General features: G+C 45.9%; 2 non-coding genes across 2 annotated transcripts; both read left to right on the plus strand.

The window, feature by feature from the left end:
- The first annotated feature begins 6,848 nt into the window (after positions 1-6,848).
- On the plus strand, positions 6,849-6,937 carry trnar-ucg (transfer RNA arginine (anticodon UCG)). Its single transcript is given in 2 exon segments — positions 6,849-6,885; positions 6,902-6,937. It is a non-coding gene; the product is annotated as a tRNA-Arg (tRNA).
- A 6,948-nt stretch (positions 6,938-13,885) lies between these two features.
- Positions 13,886-13,957, plus strand: trnat-cgu (transfer RNA threonine (anticodon CGU)). The gene has a single exon. It is a non-coding gene; the product is annotated as a tRNA-Thr (tRNA).
- Positions 13,958-19,110: the final 5,153 nt, after the last annotated feature.

The raw sequence follows: 19,110 nt of genomic DNA on the forward strand, positions 1-19,110 counted from the left end.
CTCCAAAAGAAGCAGCAGAACTCAAAGGAGCTGGAAGATAAAGCCCCCCAGCTCCGGGGCACTGGAAGCTGTGACACGCCCAGCGCACCCCAAACCAAAAGCATGGAACCCAAGGAGATGCTCAGTGCACCCCAGCTCCGGGAGACCGAGAGCAGCGAAGTATCCTGCGCACTCCAGCCCCAGCTCCGGGAAGTCAGGAACAGTCATGTCTTCGAGGAGGGACCGAGGGGAAAGACACCAACAATGGAGGACAACCCAAGCCTTGCTGCCTACAAGACCCGCCCCCCCACCCGCCGATGTCACCCCAGTGGAACAAAACCCTCATGAATAACCATGAGGGGTTTCTGGGCTCAACGAATGTGAAACTGCTTGCGTACACTATGGGTATGCAGGAACATACTCAAGGACCGGGACTAGCAAGGACACCTGGTGTGGTCAGCAACACCCAACTTTATAGTGGATATAAAGATTGCTTCGATTAACATGCATTGTGTTAAATCCACCACGTGATGTGTTTCAACCTTGGATGACTTCGCAAAGGTCAAAGCTGGCGTACTGTTTCGTCAGGAGTGTGGAATCCTGCACCGCAGCACTTACAGGCAATGGTCACGATGGTGATCCCATGGGTCATCGATCTGGTCCAGAGGAAATGGTTCCTGTTCCTCCGGCCTGGGGATTCTGCTGCGGGAAGGCAACTTAACCATCTCTGAAGTTAAGATGCTGGTGGGCGGTCGCCTTCTCGTAGCAGATGTAATGTACAACAATGCTCCGCTCCAGTTCAGCAACGTATATGCCCCGGTCCAATACAGCGAGTGGCTGACCATCCTCCAGCAACTCACACTGCTGCTGGCGACATCCAGGCCGATCATTCTTGGAGGTGACTTCAACTGCATCATTGATGCAGCTGGACGATCTGGCAGTGACGACAGAAAACTGGACGCTCCGCCCAGATTCTTAAAGGAAACAGTATAAAATGCCAAACAGCACAATGTCTTCAGCAAACCTGCAGACAGAGAGCAGCGTAGATACACCTGGTCAAGATCGGACAGGTCTGCCCGTTCCAGGATTGACTTCCTGTATGTGTCCCCTGCTTTCACGGTCAGATCCACCGACGTCAAGCCGGTGTTCTTCTCCGACCACTGCCTCTTACTGGTTGACTGTCACTTACAGGATGACCAGCGGGTTGGCAGGGGGACATGGAAGCTCAATGCTACACTGCTAACCCCAGAGAACATTGATGAACTCAAAAGAGATTGAAAAAGTTGGAGAACAGTGAGACCCTCTTTGAGTATCCGGTGAACTGGTGGGAAGTGATCAAGGAGAACATCAAGAGGTTCTTTATGTCCAAAGGTGTTCAGAGGGTGAGAGAGACAGAGGGAAATGTCCACACCCCAGAAAAGAATGCAAAATCTGCTCTGGCTGCAGTCGATGGGGGTTGAGGTCAAGGAGGACTTCCAAGAGGTGAAGAGCCAGCAGGCCTCACTCTTTGCCACGGAGGCCTCCAAGATCATCCTCCGGTCCAGAGTCTGCTCCATTGAGCAGGATGAGACGTGCTCGCGTTTCTTCTTCCAAAAGGTACACAGAGAGAGCTCTGTGATCAGCAGCTTGAAGGAAGAGGATGGCTCGGTCACAACTTCGCAGTCTGACATACTAAGGATTAGCAAATCCTTGAATGCTGGGCTGTAAGACGTGAAGTCTATGGACAGCACGTCCTCCCAGTCCTTCCTGTCATCCATCACAGAGGTCTTAGATGACAGCATGCAGGAGAATCTGGACAAACCGCTAACTCTGGACAAGCTGACAAAGGCCATCAAGTCTTTTGAGACGAAGAAAACTCCCGGAAGCGACGGCTTACCAGTTGCGTTGTATTCGGCCCTGTGGTACTGGGTCAGCCCAGACCTGCTGGAAGTGTACGAGAGTACGCTCCTGGCCGGCAGCATGTCAGAATCCATGAGGAAAGGCATCATCACCCTCATCTACAAGCAGAAGGGGGAGAGGGCAGAAATCAGAAATTGGTGGCCCATCTCACTGCTTAATGTAGACTACAAGGTTCTGTCCAAAGTCATCGCCAGTCGAGTCAACTCTGCTCTGGAGTTGGTGATTCACCCTGACCAGACCTGTACTGTACCCAGCAGGAAGATCTCTGATAGTGTCATGCTACTCAGGGATACGATCACCTATGTATGGGTCAGGAAGGTGGACACCTGCCTCATCAGCCTGGACCAGGAGAAGGCTTTTGACAGCATATCGCACACATACATGATGGATATGCTCTCCAAAATGGGGTTTGGGGAGGGAATCTGCAATTGGATCAAACTGCTCTACACAAACATCAGTAGTACAGTCCAAAAAATTGGGTGGGAATCAGAAAGTTTCCAATCAAATCTGGAGTCAGACAGGGCTGTCCTCTTTCCCCTGCCTTGTGTGTTTGCTCTATCGAACCCTTTGCTGAGTCTATTTGGAAGGATGCGAGCATAAGAGGGGTGACAATCCCAGGCAGTGGAGTCACTCAGGTCAAAGCCTCCCTGTTCATGGATGATGTTGCTGTATTCTGATCGGATCCGCTGTCCATTCACAGACTGATGAGCATCTGCGACCAGTTCGAACTGGATTCGGGAGCCAATGTTAACCATGGCAAGAGCGAGGCCATGTTCCTTGGGAACTGGGCTGACCGATCCTTTGTCCCCTTCACTGTCAGGTCAGACTACCTGAAGGTGCTGGGGATATGGTTTGTAAGGGCCGGGACGTGCACCAAAACCTGGGAGGAGCGAGTATCCAGGGTACAACATAAACTGAGCAAGTGGGAGCAGCGATCACTCTCTATTATGGGTAAGAAACTGGTCATCAGGTGCAAGGTGCTCACTTTGTTGCTGTAAGAGGTACAGGCCTGGCCCATACCCCACTCCTGTGCTGTGGCGATCACCCGAGCCATTTCCCGCTTTATCTGAAGATGCAAAATGGACCGGGTCTGGAGGGACACGATGTTCAAACCTCTGGATAAAGGCGTAAAAATGTACTCAACGTCGCCCTCAACCTGATGGCCGCCTTAGTATGTGGCTGCATCAAGCTGTGCGTAGAGCCCCAGTATGCAAACACCAAGTGTCACTACGTGCTGAGGTTCTATCTGACCCCGGTGTTGCGAAGGATGGATCTGGTCACATTGCCACGGAACGCTCCATCCAGTTGGACTGTGCCTTCGTGGAACTGTTGTTGTGGAAAAACACCTTTGACCACCAATCCATCAGGCAGTGGTCTGCACGGAATGTCCTCAAGTCTATTTTTGGAAAAGAAAAGTCTGGAAGAGGAAAGACCGGCGGGAAAGATCGGTCCAAGGCCAAGTCTCGCTCCTCCCGGGCTGGACTGCAGTTCCCGGTGGGCCATGTTCACAGGCTCCTGAGAAAGGGCAACTATGCTGAGCGTGTGGGTGCCGGAGCCCCGGTCTATCTGGCTGCTGTGCTCGAGTATCTGACCGCTGAAATCCTCGAGTTGGCTGGTAACGCGGCCCGGGACAACAAGAAGACCCGCATCATCCCCAGACACCTGCAGCTGGCTGTCCAGAATGACGAGGAGCTCACCAAACTGCTGGGAGGGGTGACCATCACTCAGGGCTGGGTGCTGCCTAATATCTAGGGCATTCTGCTGCCCAAGAAAACCAGCGCTCCGGGCACCAAAACCAAGGCAATCTGCCAGGATTTTATCAAATACCCAAAGGTTCTTTTCAGAGCCACCCACAGTATCATTCTTGTAAATCTCCTCTGTACTCTCTCCACAGCAATTGTGTCCTTTCTGTAATGTGATGACCAGAACTGTACGCAATACTCCAGCTATGGCCAAACCACCGTTTTAAACAGTTCTCGCATTACATCCCTGCTTTTGTCGACCAAGAAAGGAAAGCATTCCATATGCCTTCTTCACCACTCTATCTACCTGTCCTGTCACTTTCAGGGACCTGTGGACATGCACTCCAAAGTCTCTCACTTCTTCTACCCCTCTCAATATCTTCCCGTTCATTGAGTGTTCCCTTGCGTTGTTTGCCCTCCCCAAATGCATTCCCTCACACTTCTCCAGATTGAATTCCATTTGCCATTTTTCTGCCCACTCAACTAATCCATTCAAATCATTCTGAAGTCTACAGCTATCCTCCTCACTATCAATTACACGGCCAATTTTTGTGTCATCAGCAAATTTCCCAATCATAGCTCCCACATTTAATTCCAAATAATTAATTTTTTTTTGAAGCGATACAGCACTGAAAGAGGCCCTTCTGCCCACCGAGTCTGTGCCGACCACAAACCATCCATGTTATCCTAATCCTACACTAATTCCATATTCCTACCACATCCCCACCTGCCCCTATATTTCCCTACCACCTACCGATACTAGGGATAATTTATAATGGCCAATTAACCTATCAACCAGCAAGTCTTTGGCATGTGGGAGGAAACTGGAGCACCCGGAGGAAACACACGCAGACACAGGGAGAACTTGCATGCTCCACACAGGCAGTAGCCAGAATTGAACCCGGGTCGCTGGAGCTATGAAGCTGCGGTGCTAACCGCTGCGCCACTGTGCTGCCCGTGTGGTAATATACACCACAAACAGCAAGGGACCCAACACTGAGCCCTGTGGAACGCCACGAAAAACCGCTTTCCATTTGCAAAAACATCCGTTGACGACTATCCTTTGTTTGCTGTCACTGAGTCAATTTTGGATCCAACCTGCCACATTCCCCTGTATCCCATGGGCTTTCATTTTATTGACCAGACTGCCATGTGGGACCTTATCAAATGCCTTACTAAAATCCATGTAAACCACATCCACCGCACTATCCTCATCAATGTTCCTTGTTACTTCCTCAAAAAACTCAATAAAGTTAGTGAGACATGACCTTCCCTTAACAAATCCATGCTGACTATCCCTGATTAATCCGTGCCTTTCTAAGTGGTAGTTTATCCTGTCCCTCAGAATTGATTCGAATAATTTACCCACCACTGAGGTCAGACTTACCACATCCTTTTAAAATAATAGTACAACGTTCGCAGAGCTCCAATCCTCCGGCACCTCCCCCATATCCAGTGAGGATTTGAAGATGATCCGCAGCGCATCCACTATTTACTCCCTGGCTTCCTTTAACAACCTCAGATGCAAACCATCCGGCCCTGGTGATTTATTCATTTTGAAGGATGTCAGACTCTCTAGTACTTCCACTCTCATTATGCTTATCGTATCTAATATTTCACACTCCTCTTCTTTTACTACAATGTCTGCATCATCCCTCTCCTTTGTGAAGGCAGAGACAAAAAACTCATTAAGAACCCCGCCCACATCTTCTGGATCCACACAGAAGTTCCCTTGTACATCTCTGATAGGCCATACCCTTTCCTTAGTTATCCTCTTGCTCTTAATGGACTGATAAAACATCTTTGGGTTTCCTTCAAGTAGTTGTATCCAGTCCACATCCACCAAATCACCTCTCAGTTTTGTAAAATTTGCCTTCCCCCAATTTAGAACTTTTACTTTTCGAGCTGCCCTGCCATTACTTAGCTTTACAAACTCATTATTGCTCGTGTAATAAGTGTAATAAGTAGAATAATTTACCAGTTACTCACCGATCAGCATCTTCCCCTGTACCATGGATGCTGAAAAGGCAGAAGAGACCAAAGAGCACCTCCTTCCCCCAGTCAGTGTAGTCCCTCACACATCAACTCACAGCTTTACACTCTGTCCAAACAGCACTTTCTAATTAGTAATTATTCATAAATTACACTAACTAAAACATTAGTAACCTGACCAATTACAAGGTAGCTATTTGAGGGTTTTTAAACAAAGAGCTTTTCTCCCTATCCCAAAGGCTCTTTTCAGATCCACCCACAGTATCTGAAAGGGCTGATTACTGTCTGAAGTCTGCTGTACCCACACCTCTGTCTATCCCTCTTCATCTAGAACAACCAGCATCATCTTCCATTCCTTTCACCATCATGTGTTTAACTCGCTTCTCCTTATCGACAGTCAGATATCAATGTAATAATGAAATGATCTGTGTCAGTGCTGGCCATTTCCCTGTCCTGATTTCAGACCCTACTCTGGACACTTGTTTCCCATTCCAGGACCTTCTTGTATTAATATTCAGCACCACCTGTCAGTCAGAAACTTGTCTCAATGAACCGATCCTTTTACTGAACTTCCAACTGCTGCTGTCTATTTCTCGAGGGAAAGAGCTGCTCACTGTATAAGGATGTGCGGGGAATGTAACCCGGCTGCTGGTGAGACGGTCCCGTCTTCTCAATCAAAATTTTACTACAGTGATTCCCAGATTCCCAGCTGGTCTGTTGAGGATTTTGTTTTCACAGAAATATCTTGTTAAATACAAATCTGATTCCAACATGTCAGTAACAGGACAGAATGGGAACCTTTTAAAAGGATGAAGCAACTATTTCAGTGGCTTCTCACTGTCCCCCTGAAGCCTGTGTGAAGGGGAATTACCAATAGTCTGTAATTTATTACTTCCACACCGAGTTTGAGTTATTTGTCGCGTGAAAGATTGCTGAACGGAGTCTTTTACTGTCAGTTACGGATGAGAAGTTGACAAAAATTGGCAACATAAAGCTGTTCATAAAATAGCACCAGCAATTTGAGTCGGTAAAAGCAAAATTGTGTTTTAAAAGTTTATTTAAACCGCTACGGGAAAATAGATTTTTATGTACTTTTCCAGTCGATCACTTCTTTTCCACAGTGAAATTGGCGGCTTTCACAAATTCAAATATTCTGCCAGGTTGACAGGTTCAACCAATGATTTTTTGTATTTTGTGCTTCGAGATTCTCTGATCGAATCATTCATGTAAGCTAATGGCTGTGTGGCCTAATGGATAAGGCGTCTGACTTCGGTCTATTCTATGATGTTATCAGAAGATTGCAGGTTCGAGTCCTGCCACGGTCATTTTGACCCAAAGGGATTATGCAGGGATTTGGGGATTGAGTCGGGGACTGAACAGATTGGAAACCCGACATGGACTCAATGGGGCGAATGGCCTCCTCATGTGCTGTCACTGACTTTATGAGAAGAGGGTGACCAATCAGAAGTGGGCTGGGGTAACAGCGGGTTCAAACTGCAGGAATTCCAGGTCCCTGAATGACTGAGCTGAAACTGCTCAGTTTCACTGCAGGAAACACCGTCTCGGGGGAAATAACATCACAAATAATTCCATTTGACTAATTATTCAATTATAAAACAATGTGAAGGTGTGATGTTACTTTTCACTGTGAGGGGAGAATCCGCCATCTGGGTAAATCAGCAACTTTATAACATCGTCTGTACGTTTAGAAAAGAAACGATGAAAACTCTCCCCATAACCCTGGTGTGGTGGAAAGGCTCAATTCAGAGATTGGAATATAACGAGAGCACAACATAAATCATTAACTGATATTTCCGGCATAAAACACACCCCAGCTCCCGTTCCCAGGTCACTGCTGTCCCTATGAGGCGGTGGGTGACTCTGAAAAGAGACTTAGTTTTGTGTTTCTGCAGGAAAACCACAAAGATCCTCCCAGGCAGTGAAACTCATCTTCCCAGAATCTCCATACCAGATTGAAACAGAAAACACAAAGACAGTGAGAAAGTTCCAGAGAGTTACTGAGCATTAAAACCAATGAAATAAACCAATTCTAGATAGATGTTGGTGCAGTTTTTTCAGAGCGATTGTGGGTGGCTCTTAAAAGAGCCGTTGTGTTTCGAGTGTTTTCACTACATGGTGGAGTTTTACTTGGAGTTGATGTACTTGGTCACTCACTTTGTCCCTTCTCACATTCCGAGCGCTTTGTTGGGTGGAAATATTTATTCAGGCAGTTTCAACAGCTCAGAGCCGACATTGAGTCAGAAACCAGAAATGGGAGTACGGGACACAGACAAGGAATTTATGCTGGACCTTTAGAAATCTCACTGGTTATAGGCCTCAGTTAGAGCGTTGTGTCTAATTCCATGCTCCACACTTTAGCAGGAATGTCAAGGCCTTAGAGAGGGTGCAGAGGAGATTTACTGGAATGGTATCAGAAATGCAGGAATTCAGCTAATGTGGAAAGAATAGGGGTCTGGGGTGTGTGAAGCTGGGGTCCTTCTTCTTAGAGCAGAATGGCAGTTAATAGTTGTGTTCAACATTGTGAAGAGTTTTTATAAGAATAAAGACGTTTGACTGCAATTAGACAGAGCCTTGGTGAGATCACACATTATGGGCGGCACAGTGGCGCAGTGGTTAGCACCGCAGCCTCACAGCTCCAGCAACCCGGGTTCAATTCTGGGTACTGCCTAGGTGGAGTTTGCAAGTTCTCCCTGTGTCTGTGTGGGTTTTCTCCAGGTGCTCCGGTTTCTTCCCACAAGCCAAAAGACTTGTTGGTAGGTAAATTGGCCATGCTAAATTGTCCCTGGTTTCGGTAGGTGGGAGGGAAATATAGGGTCGGTGGGGATGTGGTAGGAATATGGGATTAGTATAGGATTAGTATAAATGGGTGGTTGTTGGTCGGCACAGACTCGGTGGGCCGAAGGGCCTTTTTCAGTGTTTGTATCTCTCTGTGACTCTGGAGATGCGGATGCTCGTTGGGTATATCCAAGAGAGAGATCGATAGGTTTTTGGATACTAAGGGAATCAAGGGATCTGTGCTAGTGTGGTAAGATGGAGTTGATGTAGGAAATCAGCTGTGATCTTATTGAATGGCAGAGCTATTTCGATGGGCCGAATGGCCTACTCCAATTTTTTATGTAAAGTTCCATTCCTCTCAGGGAATATTTTATTTTCAAAAAGAGAAATACTGCACACACTGGAAATCTAAATAATAACAGAAGATTCTGGAAACACTCAGCAGTTCCAGCAGTATCTGTGGAGAGAGGAAGGTAGGAGCAATGTTTCAGGTCTATAGAAGGGTCACAGAACTGGACCACTAACCCGAGCTTCTCTTCTCCACAGTTGTTTCCGGACTGGCTGAGTGTTTTCAGTATTTTAGGCTTTTTCTTTCTGTATTTCATCCTTTTCCCACTTGACTATTTGCTGTGAAACTTTCAGCGTTGTGCTCAATTCTTTGTGTCGTTGTGTTTCCTTTATTTGAAGTAATGTAAATAGTTTCCTGAAATGAATTTGCCAAATGGTTGGGCAAATTGTTCCAACCAGTTTTTGAGCAAGTTCTCCACATGCACAGTGAAGGATTCCTTCACATTTGCGAAGACCATACAGGACTTGCATATCGATAGCAATGCCGTGTCCATGTGTCATTCGACATTGCTAGCCCATTCACCAATGTACCACTTCAGGAAGCCATAGATATTTGCACTGCAGTGCTATATCATGGTGATCTATACCCGTCACCATTGTGTGAATCTGTATTCATTGAACTTATGAACTCGGCAACTTGCACAGTTGAGTTCAGTTTTATTGACACCATGCATTGCTGGTGTTGCCATGGGATCCCCTCGAGGCCCAGCTCTCACAAACATCTTTGTTGGATTCCATGACAAAACTGTTTTTAAGGGAATGACACCTAACCTCCGACCGCTTGCATATTTCCAATATGTAGATGATACGTTTGCTAAATTTGAATCCGCAGCTGCATGAAATAATTTCCTTGCACGTCTTCATGGGCTCCATCCGACACTCAAATTCACCTTTGGAATGGAGCAGTCAAATGAGCTCCCTTTCCTTGATGTACTAGTTGAGAAATCTGCTAAGGGGTTTTCTTCCACGGTCTACCGCAAACCTACCTTCACTGGTCAATACACGCGTTGGGATTATTACAGTTCCACGCGCTATAAAATTGGTCTTATCGACAACGTCATAAATAGGGCTGAGCCATTTGCTCACCATGCAAGCTTGATGCTGAAATAGGGCGAATCAAAGACATCCTGCATTACAATGGCTACACTGATCAGATCATTTCTCACTGTATATCACACAAACATATAAAACGGGCTGAAGGACGTCATTTTGAGCCCTGAAAAGTGCCCAGTCTCCCTCAAATTACCCTGGAAGGGTAATATATCCCCAGTATTTGAGTAACAGGTGAAGCGAGCTGTTTCCTGCTGTTACTATGCAGGAGCAACAAGTGTGGTGTTCGCCACTAACAGGATGCTGCTGTCAAGCAAAAGAGACATCCTGCCTATCACACAAATAGGTAACGTGATATATGAATTTGAATACCAGTGTGATGCTAGGTTTCTAGACCGTACATCCCAAAACTGGTGGATTGTATCAAATAACATGTCCCTTCCGCTGTTCGCAATGTGCCCAACCCAACCAACCCGTGCTTGCAAAACTCAAAACACAGTATCCAACATGAGATGTGATTCCACAAAAGGACAACATTTGCTAAATAATTCTCAGTGTGCTAAGAATTACACTGACAACCGATTTAAGACTGTCAGTAGGGCTCGCAGTGTGGTGCACTGGTGTGTACTGTAAGCTACATATATTAATACACCGGGCCCTGTTCTTTGCAGACAGAAAGAACATGCACACATGTTGTGCCAGTTTCAGCTAAACAAAATAAGTGACATCCATTCACTGGCTCATTCTACAGGGCAATGCCGTGACCAATCAGAGTCAAGCTGCCTGGTTTAAATTTCAGACAAAGCTGGGCAGTTATCTGTCAGTTACCATAAACTGATGCATTCTGAATGGCAATGCCTCGACCAATCAGAGTTCACTTGCCAACCAATCAGCACTCTCTTCTCATACAGAAGAAAGTTGTTGTTTTCCCTTAAATTGGTATTCTTGTGGATTGCCCTGCTGAGTGCAAGACGAAAACAACTGGCTACCAAAGTTTGGACAACATGTCACCATTTTCACGAAATGATTACTTTTATTTTCAATATAAAAATATAAAGCAATATGAGTGTAACATTTACAGACAAATTCTATTACCTCACATTGCCTGATTCTTTCACACTGACAGACTATGTGAACTACTGTCCCGATTTTGCAGTTTTCACTTCCAGTTAGCAAATGTCAGCAATCTGTGATCCAGTGCAGTTTACAGACCAGACCGTCAATCACAACATGCAATAATTGTTCAGCTTATGTTGGACTGGTGGGATTTAGAAATACTAGGAATTGAGATGAGCTGTTATTGTATTTAATTATTTGTTTCATGGGATGTGGACGTCGCCAGCCAGGCCAGCATTTATTGTCCATCCCTAATTGCCCATGAGAAGGTGGTGATGAGCTTCCTTCTTGAACCACTGCAGTCCATGTGGGGTAGGTACACCCACAGTGCTATTAGGAAGGGAGTTCCAGGATTTTTACCCAGCGACAGTGAAGGAAGGAATGGCGATATAGTTCCAAGTCAGGATGATGTGTAGCTTGGAGGAGAACTTTCAGGTGGTGGTATTCCCATGCATCTGCTGCCCTTGTCCTTCTAGGCAGTAGAGGATGCAGGTTTGGAAGGACTAGCCTTGGTGCATTGCTGCAGTGCATCTTGTAGATGGTACACACTGCTGCCACTGTACGTCAGTGGTGAAGGGAGTGAATGTTGTGGACGGGGTGCCAATCAAGCGTGTTGCTTTGTCCTGGATGGTGTCGAGCTTCTTGAATGTTGTTGGAGCTGCACCCATCCGGGCAAGTGGATAGTATTCCATCACACTCCAGACTTGTGCCTTGTAAATGGTGGACAGGCTTGGGGAGTCAGGAGGTGAGTTACTCACCGCATGATTCCTACCCTCTGACCAGCTCATGTAGTCACACTATTTATAAGGCTACTCCAGTTCAGTTTCTGGTCAATGGGAACCCCCAGGAAGTTGATAGTGGGGGATTCAGCGATCGTAATGCCGTTGAATGTCAATGGGAGATCGTTAGATTCTCTCTTGTTCGAGATGGTCATTGCCTGGCACTTGTGTGGCGCGAATGTTACTTGCCACTTATCAGCCCAAGCCTGGATATTGTCCAGGTCTTGCTGCATTTCTACATGGACTGCTTCAGTATCTGAGGAGTCGCGAATGGTGCTAAATTTTGCAATCATCAGTGAACATCCCCACTTCTGACCTTATGATTGAAGGAAGGTCACTGATGAAGTAGTGAAGAAGGTTGGTCCGAGGATACTACCCTGAGGAACTCCAGCAGTAATGTCCTGGTGCAGAGATGATTGACCTCCAACAATCACAACCATTTTCCTTTGTGCTAGGTACGATTCCAACCAGTGCAGAGTTTTCCTCTTGATTCCCATTGACTCCAGTTTTGCTCTGGCTCCTTGATGCCATACTCAGTCAAATGCTACCTTGATGTCAAGGGCAGATACTCTCACCTCACCTCTTGAGTTCAGCTCTTTTGTCCTTGTTTGAACCAAGGCTGTAATGAGGTCAGGAGCTGAATGGCCCTGGCGGAACCCAACTGAGAGTCACTGAACAGGTTATTGCAAAGCAAGTGCCCCGTCGATGACATCTTCCATCACGATACTGATGATTGAGAGTAGACTGATTTGGCAGCAATTGGCTGGGTTGGAATTGTCCTGCTATTTGTGTACAGGACATACCTGGGCAATTTTCCACATTGCCGGGTAGATGCCAGTATTGTACCTGTACTGGAACAGCTTGGCTAGGGGCGCGGCACGTTCTGGAGCACAAGTCTTCAGTACTATTGCTGGAATATTGTCAGGGCACGTAGCCTTTGCTGTATCCAGTGCCTTCAGTCGTTTCTTGATATCACATTGAGTGAATCGAATTGGCTGAAGACTGGCATCTGTGATGCTGGGGACTTCAGAAGGAGGCCGAGATGGATCATCAACCCAGCACTTCTGGCTGCAGATTGTTTCAAATTCTTCATCCTTATCTTTTGCACTGATGTGCTGGGCTCCCCCATCATTGAGGTTGGGGATATTTGTGGAGCCACCTCCTCCTGTTGGTTGTTTAATTGTCCACCACCATTCATCATTGGATGTGGCAGGGTGTAGATCTGATCCATTGGTTGTGGGATCACTTAGCCCTGTCTATTACATGCTGCTTCTGCTGTTTGGCATGAAAGTAGTCCTGGGTTGTAGCTTCATCAGGCTGATGCCTCATTTCAAGGTATGCCTGGTGCTGCTCCTGGCATGCCCTCCTGCACTCTTCATTGAATTAGGGTTGATCCCCCAGATTGTTGGTAATGTTAGAGTGGGGGAATATGCCGGGCCATGAGGTTATAGAATGTGGTTGACTACAATTCTGCTGCTGCTAATGGTCCACAGCACCTCATGGATGCCCAGTTATACATTGCTGGTTCTGTTCAAAATCTATCCCATTTAGCACAGTGGTAGTGGCACACAACACGATAGAGGGTATCCTCAAGGTGAAGACGGGACTTCATCTCCACAAGGACTGTGCAGTGGTCACTCCTACCAATACTGTCATGGACTGATGCATCTGCGGCAGGCAGATTGGTGAGGATGAGTTCAAGTATGTTTTTCCCTCTTGTTCGTTCCCTCACCACCTACCGCAGACCCAATCGAGCAGCTATGTCCGTTAGGACTCGGCCAGCATGGTCAGTAGTGGTGCTACCGAGCCACTCATGGTGATAGACATTGAAATCCCCCAGCCAGACTACATTCTGGACCCTTGCCACCCTCAGTGCTCCCTCCAAGTGGTGTTCATCAGTCTTTCGCTGTCTCTTGCTGGTTTGCTCAGTACCGTTCTCTGTCTGTTCCTTTCTGAGTCCTGATAATATCTTCCTGGTTTTCTGTGTGTCTTTCTCTGCCTGCCTCATTGTCGGTGCTGTTACTCCGTGTCCTTGTGTCATTGCGCAGTGAGGGTGAGTCCGTCAGCATGTGTGTTGCTGAGTCCGGGATTCTTGAGAAATCCGACCACAATCCTATTTTTAGAAAAACATTGGGGAAATGAACATATTTCACTAACGGGCAGCCAAAATTTAAAACAGCAGTTAGCAGAGTGGCGCAGCGGAAGCGTGCTGGGCCCGTAACCCAGAGGTCAATGGATCGAAACCATTTTCTGCTATTTATGCTTCGTAATAATGCAAACTGTTCACTTTCAAAACATCAAGTATTTCCCCATAATAACAAGATGCTTCCAAAGGCACTCTATTGCAATCAGCTTCTTCCTTCCAGTGAACACATCAATCAGTAACAAATCTCATTTGCTCACACGAACACAAGCTGCAAACACGGAGCAGCCGAGTCTCTCCCACTTTGTCAACCCCTTCCTGCAGAGCCTCCTCTCCACCACCAGATGGTGATGTTGGCCACAATAAAACCAGGACAAATGGTCACAGTGAGGAGACGGTCAGTCACAGAAAATAAAACAATAACAGGGAAAACCTTTACACAACAACAGGGGACATCTTTACACAACAGAAAACATATTTACACACCAGGAAATACCTTTAGACAACAGGGAGAACACAATCATACAAATGCCTTGTTTCTCCGTCTCAGTCTCGTTGTCTCTCTCTCTGTCCCTCAGTTTTGCTTCCTCACTGTCTATTGGTTTTCTGTGTGTTTTTCTCTCTGTCCCGTTGTCGATGGTGTTACTCAGCGTCCTTGTAACATTGTGTAGCCAGGCTGAGCCTCCCAACACCTGTATTGCTGTAATAAAAACAGAAAATGCTGGAAATGCTCAGTAGGTCTGGCAGCATCTGTGGAGAAAGAAACAGTTAACAGTTCAGATCTGTTTCCTTAGCTCACATTAACTTTGTTCTCTCTCCACAGATGCCGCCAGACCTGCTGAATATTTCAAGCATTTTCTGTTTATGTTTCAGATTTCCAGCATCCGCAGTATTTTGCTTTTGTACGTGTGTTGCTATGTCTGGGACTGTTTGAGTGCAATGCTATTGCTTTATAAACAGCGTTGAAACAAACATTTATCTCGTTAACACACAGCACTAATGCACAGCTGGATATAAACAGCAGCCTGCAGCAGAGGGCGCAGTGGAAGTTTATTAACACAAATAATTCACCAACACTATATTTACTGCTATCCCCAATCACACCACGCTTCGTCTTAACACGTTTTACTCTTTATTTGCATCAACATCTTCCTTCCATTAAACACTTCAATTTGGAACACAGCTTCCAAATCACCTTTATTCACAAACCCGAACACACACCAGCCCAGACTTTCCCCTTCCTGTCAACCCATTCCTGCATCACTGCCTCTCCACCAACAATTGTTGCTAGAATCATACAATCATAGAATGGCGACAGCACAGAAGGAGGCCATTCAGCCTGTCGAACCCGTGCTGGCTCTCTGTTAGTGCACTAAAATAAAAGCAAAATACTGCGGATGCTGGAAATCTGAAACAAAAACAGGAAATGCTGGATTCACTCAGCAGGTCTGGCAGCATCTGCGGAAGGGTCACTGACCCGAAACGTTAACTCTGCTTCTCTTTCCACAGATGCTGCCAGACCTGCTGAGTGAATCCAGCATTTCTTGTTTTGGTCTCTGTCAGAGCAACTCACCTCATTTCACTCCCCAGTCAGTTCAATTTTGGAGGTGGGAAAACTTCTCGAAAGAATGATTCGGGACAAAATTAATAGTCCCATGGACAAATGTGGGTTAATTCAAGAAAGCCAGCATGGATTTCTTAAGGGAAAATCATGTTTAACTGTCCTGCTGGAGATTTTGATGAGGTAACAGAGAGGGTTGATGAGGGCAATGCTGTTGATGTGGTCTACATGGACTTTCAAAAGGTCTGGCAGCATCTGAAAGGTCACTGACCTGAAACGTTAACTTTGCTTCTCTCTGTACAGATGCTGCCTGACCTGCTGAGTATTTCCAGCATTTCTTGTTTTCATTATGGCACAGAGTTCCCTTTTCAAACTTACAGAATTAACCACAATAGTGTACTCTGAGATTCAAGTTAAATATCAGCCCAATATTTACACACATAAGTTTATAAGTTTCAGTATTAATTCCCATAGTGCATCCTGACATATACATTAGATATAACATAACATAAGAACAGAAGAAATAGGAGCAGGAGTAGGCCATTCGGCCCCTCAAGCCTGCCCTGCCATTCAGTAAGATCATGGCTGATCTGCCCCAGACCTCAACTCCTCTTTCATGCCAGCTCTTCATAGACCTCAACTCTCCAATATTTCAAAAATCTATTTACATCCTCTTTAAATACTTTCAGTGATTTAGCCTCCAATACTGTCTGGGGTAGATAATTCCAGACATTCACTACCCTCTGAGAGAAGAAATTCCTTTGCATCTCAGTTTAAATGAGTGTCCCCTTATTCTGTAACTATGTCGCCTATTTTGAGATTCCCCCACTAGTGGAAACATCTTCTCAACATCGACCCTGTTAATAAAAACAAGAAATGCTGGAAATACTCAGCAGGTCTGGCAGCATCTGTGAAGAGAGAAGCAGAGTTAATGTTTCAGGTCAGAGACCCTTCTTCACCCTGTTAAGCACCCTCAGAATCTTGTACGTTTCAAAAAGATCACCCCTCATTCTTCTAAACACGAATGAATAACCTGTTTAGCCGTTCTTCATAAGTCAACCCCTTCATCCCAGGAATCAGCTGAGTGAATCGCTTTTGAACTCCTCCAATGCCAGTACATCCTTTCTTAAGTCTAAATCTCCAGTGCGTCATCAGATTGAGAGAATCTGAAAGATAGCATAACCTGAGATACAAACTGAAATTTCAGTTTAAAACTCCCCTGGATTGTGAAACTAAAAGATACAATAGCAATTCAATTTGTATAGACTGTGCTTTGGATCATATTCCAGCCCTCATACAGTATCAGACTGGAAGATACTGTAGCAATTCCATTAGTGCAGACTCAGCTCTACATTACAGAGCAGGGAACATATTTAAACAACCGGGAACACTTTTACACAAGATGGATAATATTTACACAACTGAGAAGATCTTTACCCAACAGGGACCCATTTTACACAATAACAGAGAACATCTTTGCACAACAGCGAATACAGTGACACAACAGAGAACATATTACACAGCAGGAAATATCTTTAAAAGAACACAGGGAACATCTTTACACAACAGAGAACACAATTACATAAGTCATCAGTCTTTCGCTGTCTCTTGCTGGTTTGCTCAGTACCTTTCTCTGTCTGTTCCTTTCTGAGTCCTGATAATATCTTCCTGGTTTTCTGTGTGTCTTTCTCTGTCTGTTCCTTTCTGCGTCCTGATAATCTCTTCCTGGTTTTATGTGTGTCTTTCTCTGTCTGTTCCCTTCTGGGTCCGAATGATCTCAACCCGGTTTTCTGTGTGTCTTTCTCTGCCTGCCTCATTGTCGGTGCTGTTACTCTGTGTCCTTGTGTCATTGGGCAGTGAGGGTGAGTCCGTCAGCACGTGTGTTGCTGAGTCCGGGATTCTTGAGAAATCCGACTCCAATCCTATTTTTATAAAAACATTGGGGAAATGAACATATTTCACGAACAGGCAGCTAAAATTTAAACCAGCAGTTTGCAGAGTGGCGCAGCGGAAGCGTGCTGGGTCGATGGATCGAAACCATTCTCTGCTATTTATGTTTGGTCGGAAGACAAACAGTTCACTTTCAAAACATCAAGTGTTTCCCCATAATAACAAGATGCGCTCGATTGCGATCAGCTTTTTCCTTCTCGTGAACACATCAATCAGTAACAACCCACTTTTGCTCACACGAACACAAGCTGCAAACACGGACCAGCCGAGTCTCTCCCACTTTGTCAACCCCCTTCCTGCAGAGCCTCCTCTCCACCACCAGATGGTGATGTTGGCCACAATAAAACCAGGACAAATGGTCACAGTGAGGAGACGGTCAGCAACAGAAAATAAAACAATAACAGGGAAAACCTTTGCACAACAACAGGGGACATCTTTACACAACAGAAAACATATTTACACAACAGGAAATACCGTTACACAACAGGGAGAACACAATCATACAAATGCCTTGTTTCTCCATCTCAGTTTCGTTGTCTGTCTCTCTCTCTCCGTTCCTCACTTTTATTTCCTCACAGTCTATTAGTTTTCTGTGTGTTTTTCTCTCTGTCCCGTTGTCGATGGTGTCACTCAGCGTCCTTGTAACATTGCGTAGCCAGGCTGAGCCTCCCAACACCTGTGTTAGAGAACCTAGAATATAGAACAGTACAGCACAGGACATGCCCTTCGGCCCACGATGTTGTGCCGAACCTTTAACCTACTCTAAGATCAAAACTACCTACATACCTTTCATTCTACTATCATCCATGTACCTATCCAAGAGACGCTTAAATGTCCCTAATGTATCTGCTTCTACTACCACCGCTGGCAGTGCATTCCACGCACCCACCACTCTCTGTGTAAAGAACCTACCTCTGACATCTCCCTGAAACCTTCCTCCATCACCTTAAAATTATGCCCCCTGGTGATAGCCCTTTCCACCCTGGGAAAAAGTCTCTGGCTATCCACTCTATCTATGCCTATCATCATCTTGTACCCCTCTATCAAGTCACCTCTCATCCTTCTTCGTTCCAATGGGAAAAGCCCCAGCACCCTCAACCTTTCTTCGTAAGACATGCCCTCCAGTCCAGACAGCATCCTGATAAATCTCCTCTGCACCCTCTCTAAAGCTTCCACATCCTTCCTATAATGAGACGACCAGAACTGAACACAATATTCCAAGTGTGGTCTAACCAGGGCTTTATAGAGCTGCAGCATAACCTCGCGGCTCTTAAACTCAATCCCCCTGTTCATGAAAGCCAACACACCATACGCCTTCTTAACAACCCTATCAAACTTGGGTGGCAACTTTGAGCGATCTATGGACATGGACCCCAAGATCCCTCTGTTCCTCCACACTACCAAGAATCCTGTTTTTTAGCCTGTATTCTGCATTCAAATTCGACCTTCCAAAATTAATCACTTCACACTTTTCCAGGTTGAACTCCATCTGCCACTGCTCAGCCCAGCTCTGCACCCTGTCAATGTCCCGTTGCAACCTACAACAGCCTTCCACACTATCCACAACTCCAGCAACCTTCGTGTCATCGGCAAACTTGCTAACCCAGACTTCCACTTCCTCATCCAAGTCATTTATAAAAATCACAAAGCGCAGAGGTCCCAGAACAGATCCCTGCGGAACACCACTGGTCACCGAGCTCCAGGCTGAATACTTTCCATCTACTACCACCCTCTGTCTTCTATGGGCCAGCCAAT

Source organism: Heterodontus francisci, unplaced genomic scaffold, assembly GCF_036365525.1.
Source record: "Heterodontus francisci isolate sHetFra1 unplaced genomic scaffold, sHetFra1.hap1 HAP1_SCAFFOLD_51_2, whole genome shotgun sequence".
Classification (NCBI taxonomy): domain Eukaryota; kingdom Metazoa; phylum Chordata; class Chondrichthyes; order Heterodontiformes; family Heterodontidae; genus Heterodontus; species Heterodontus francisci.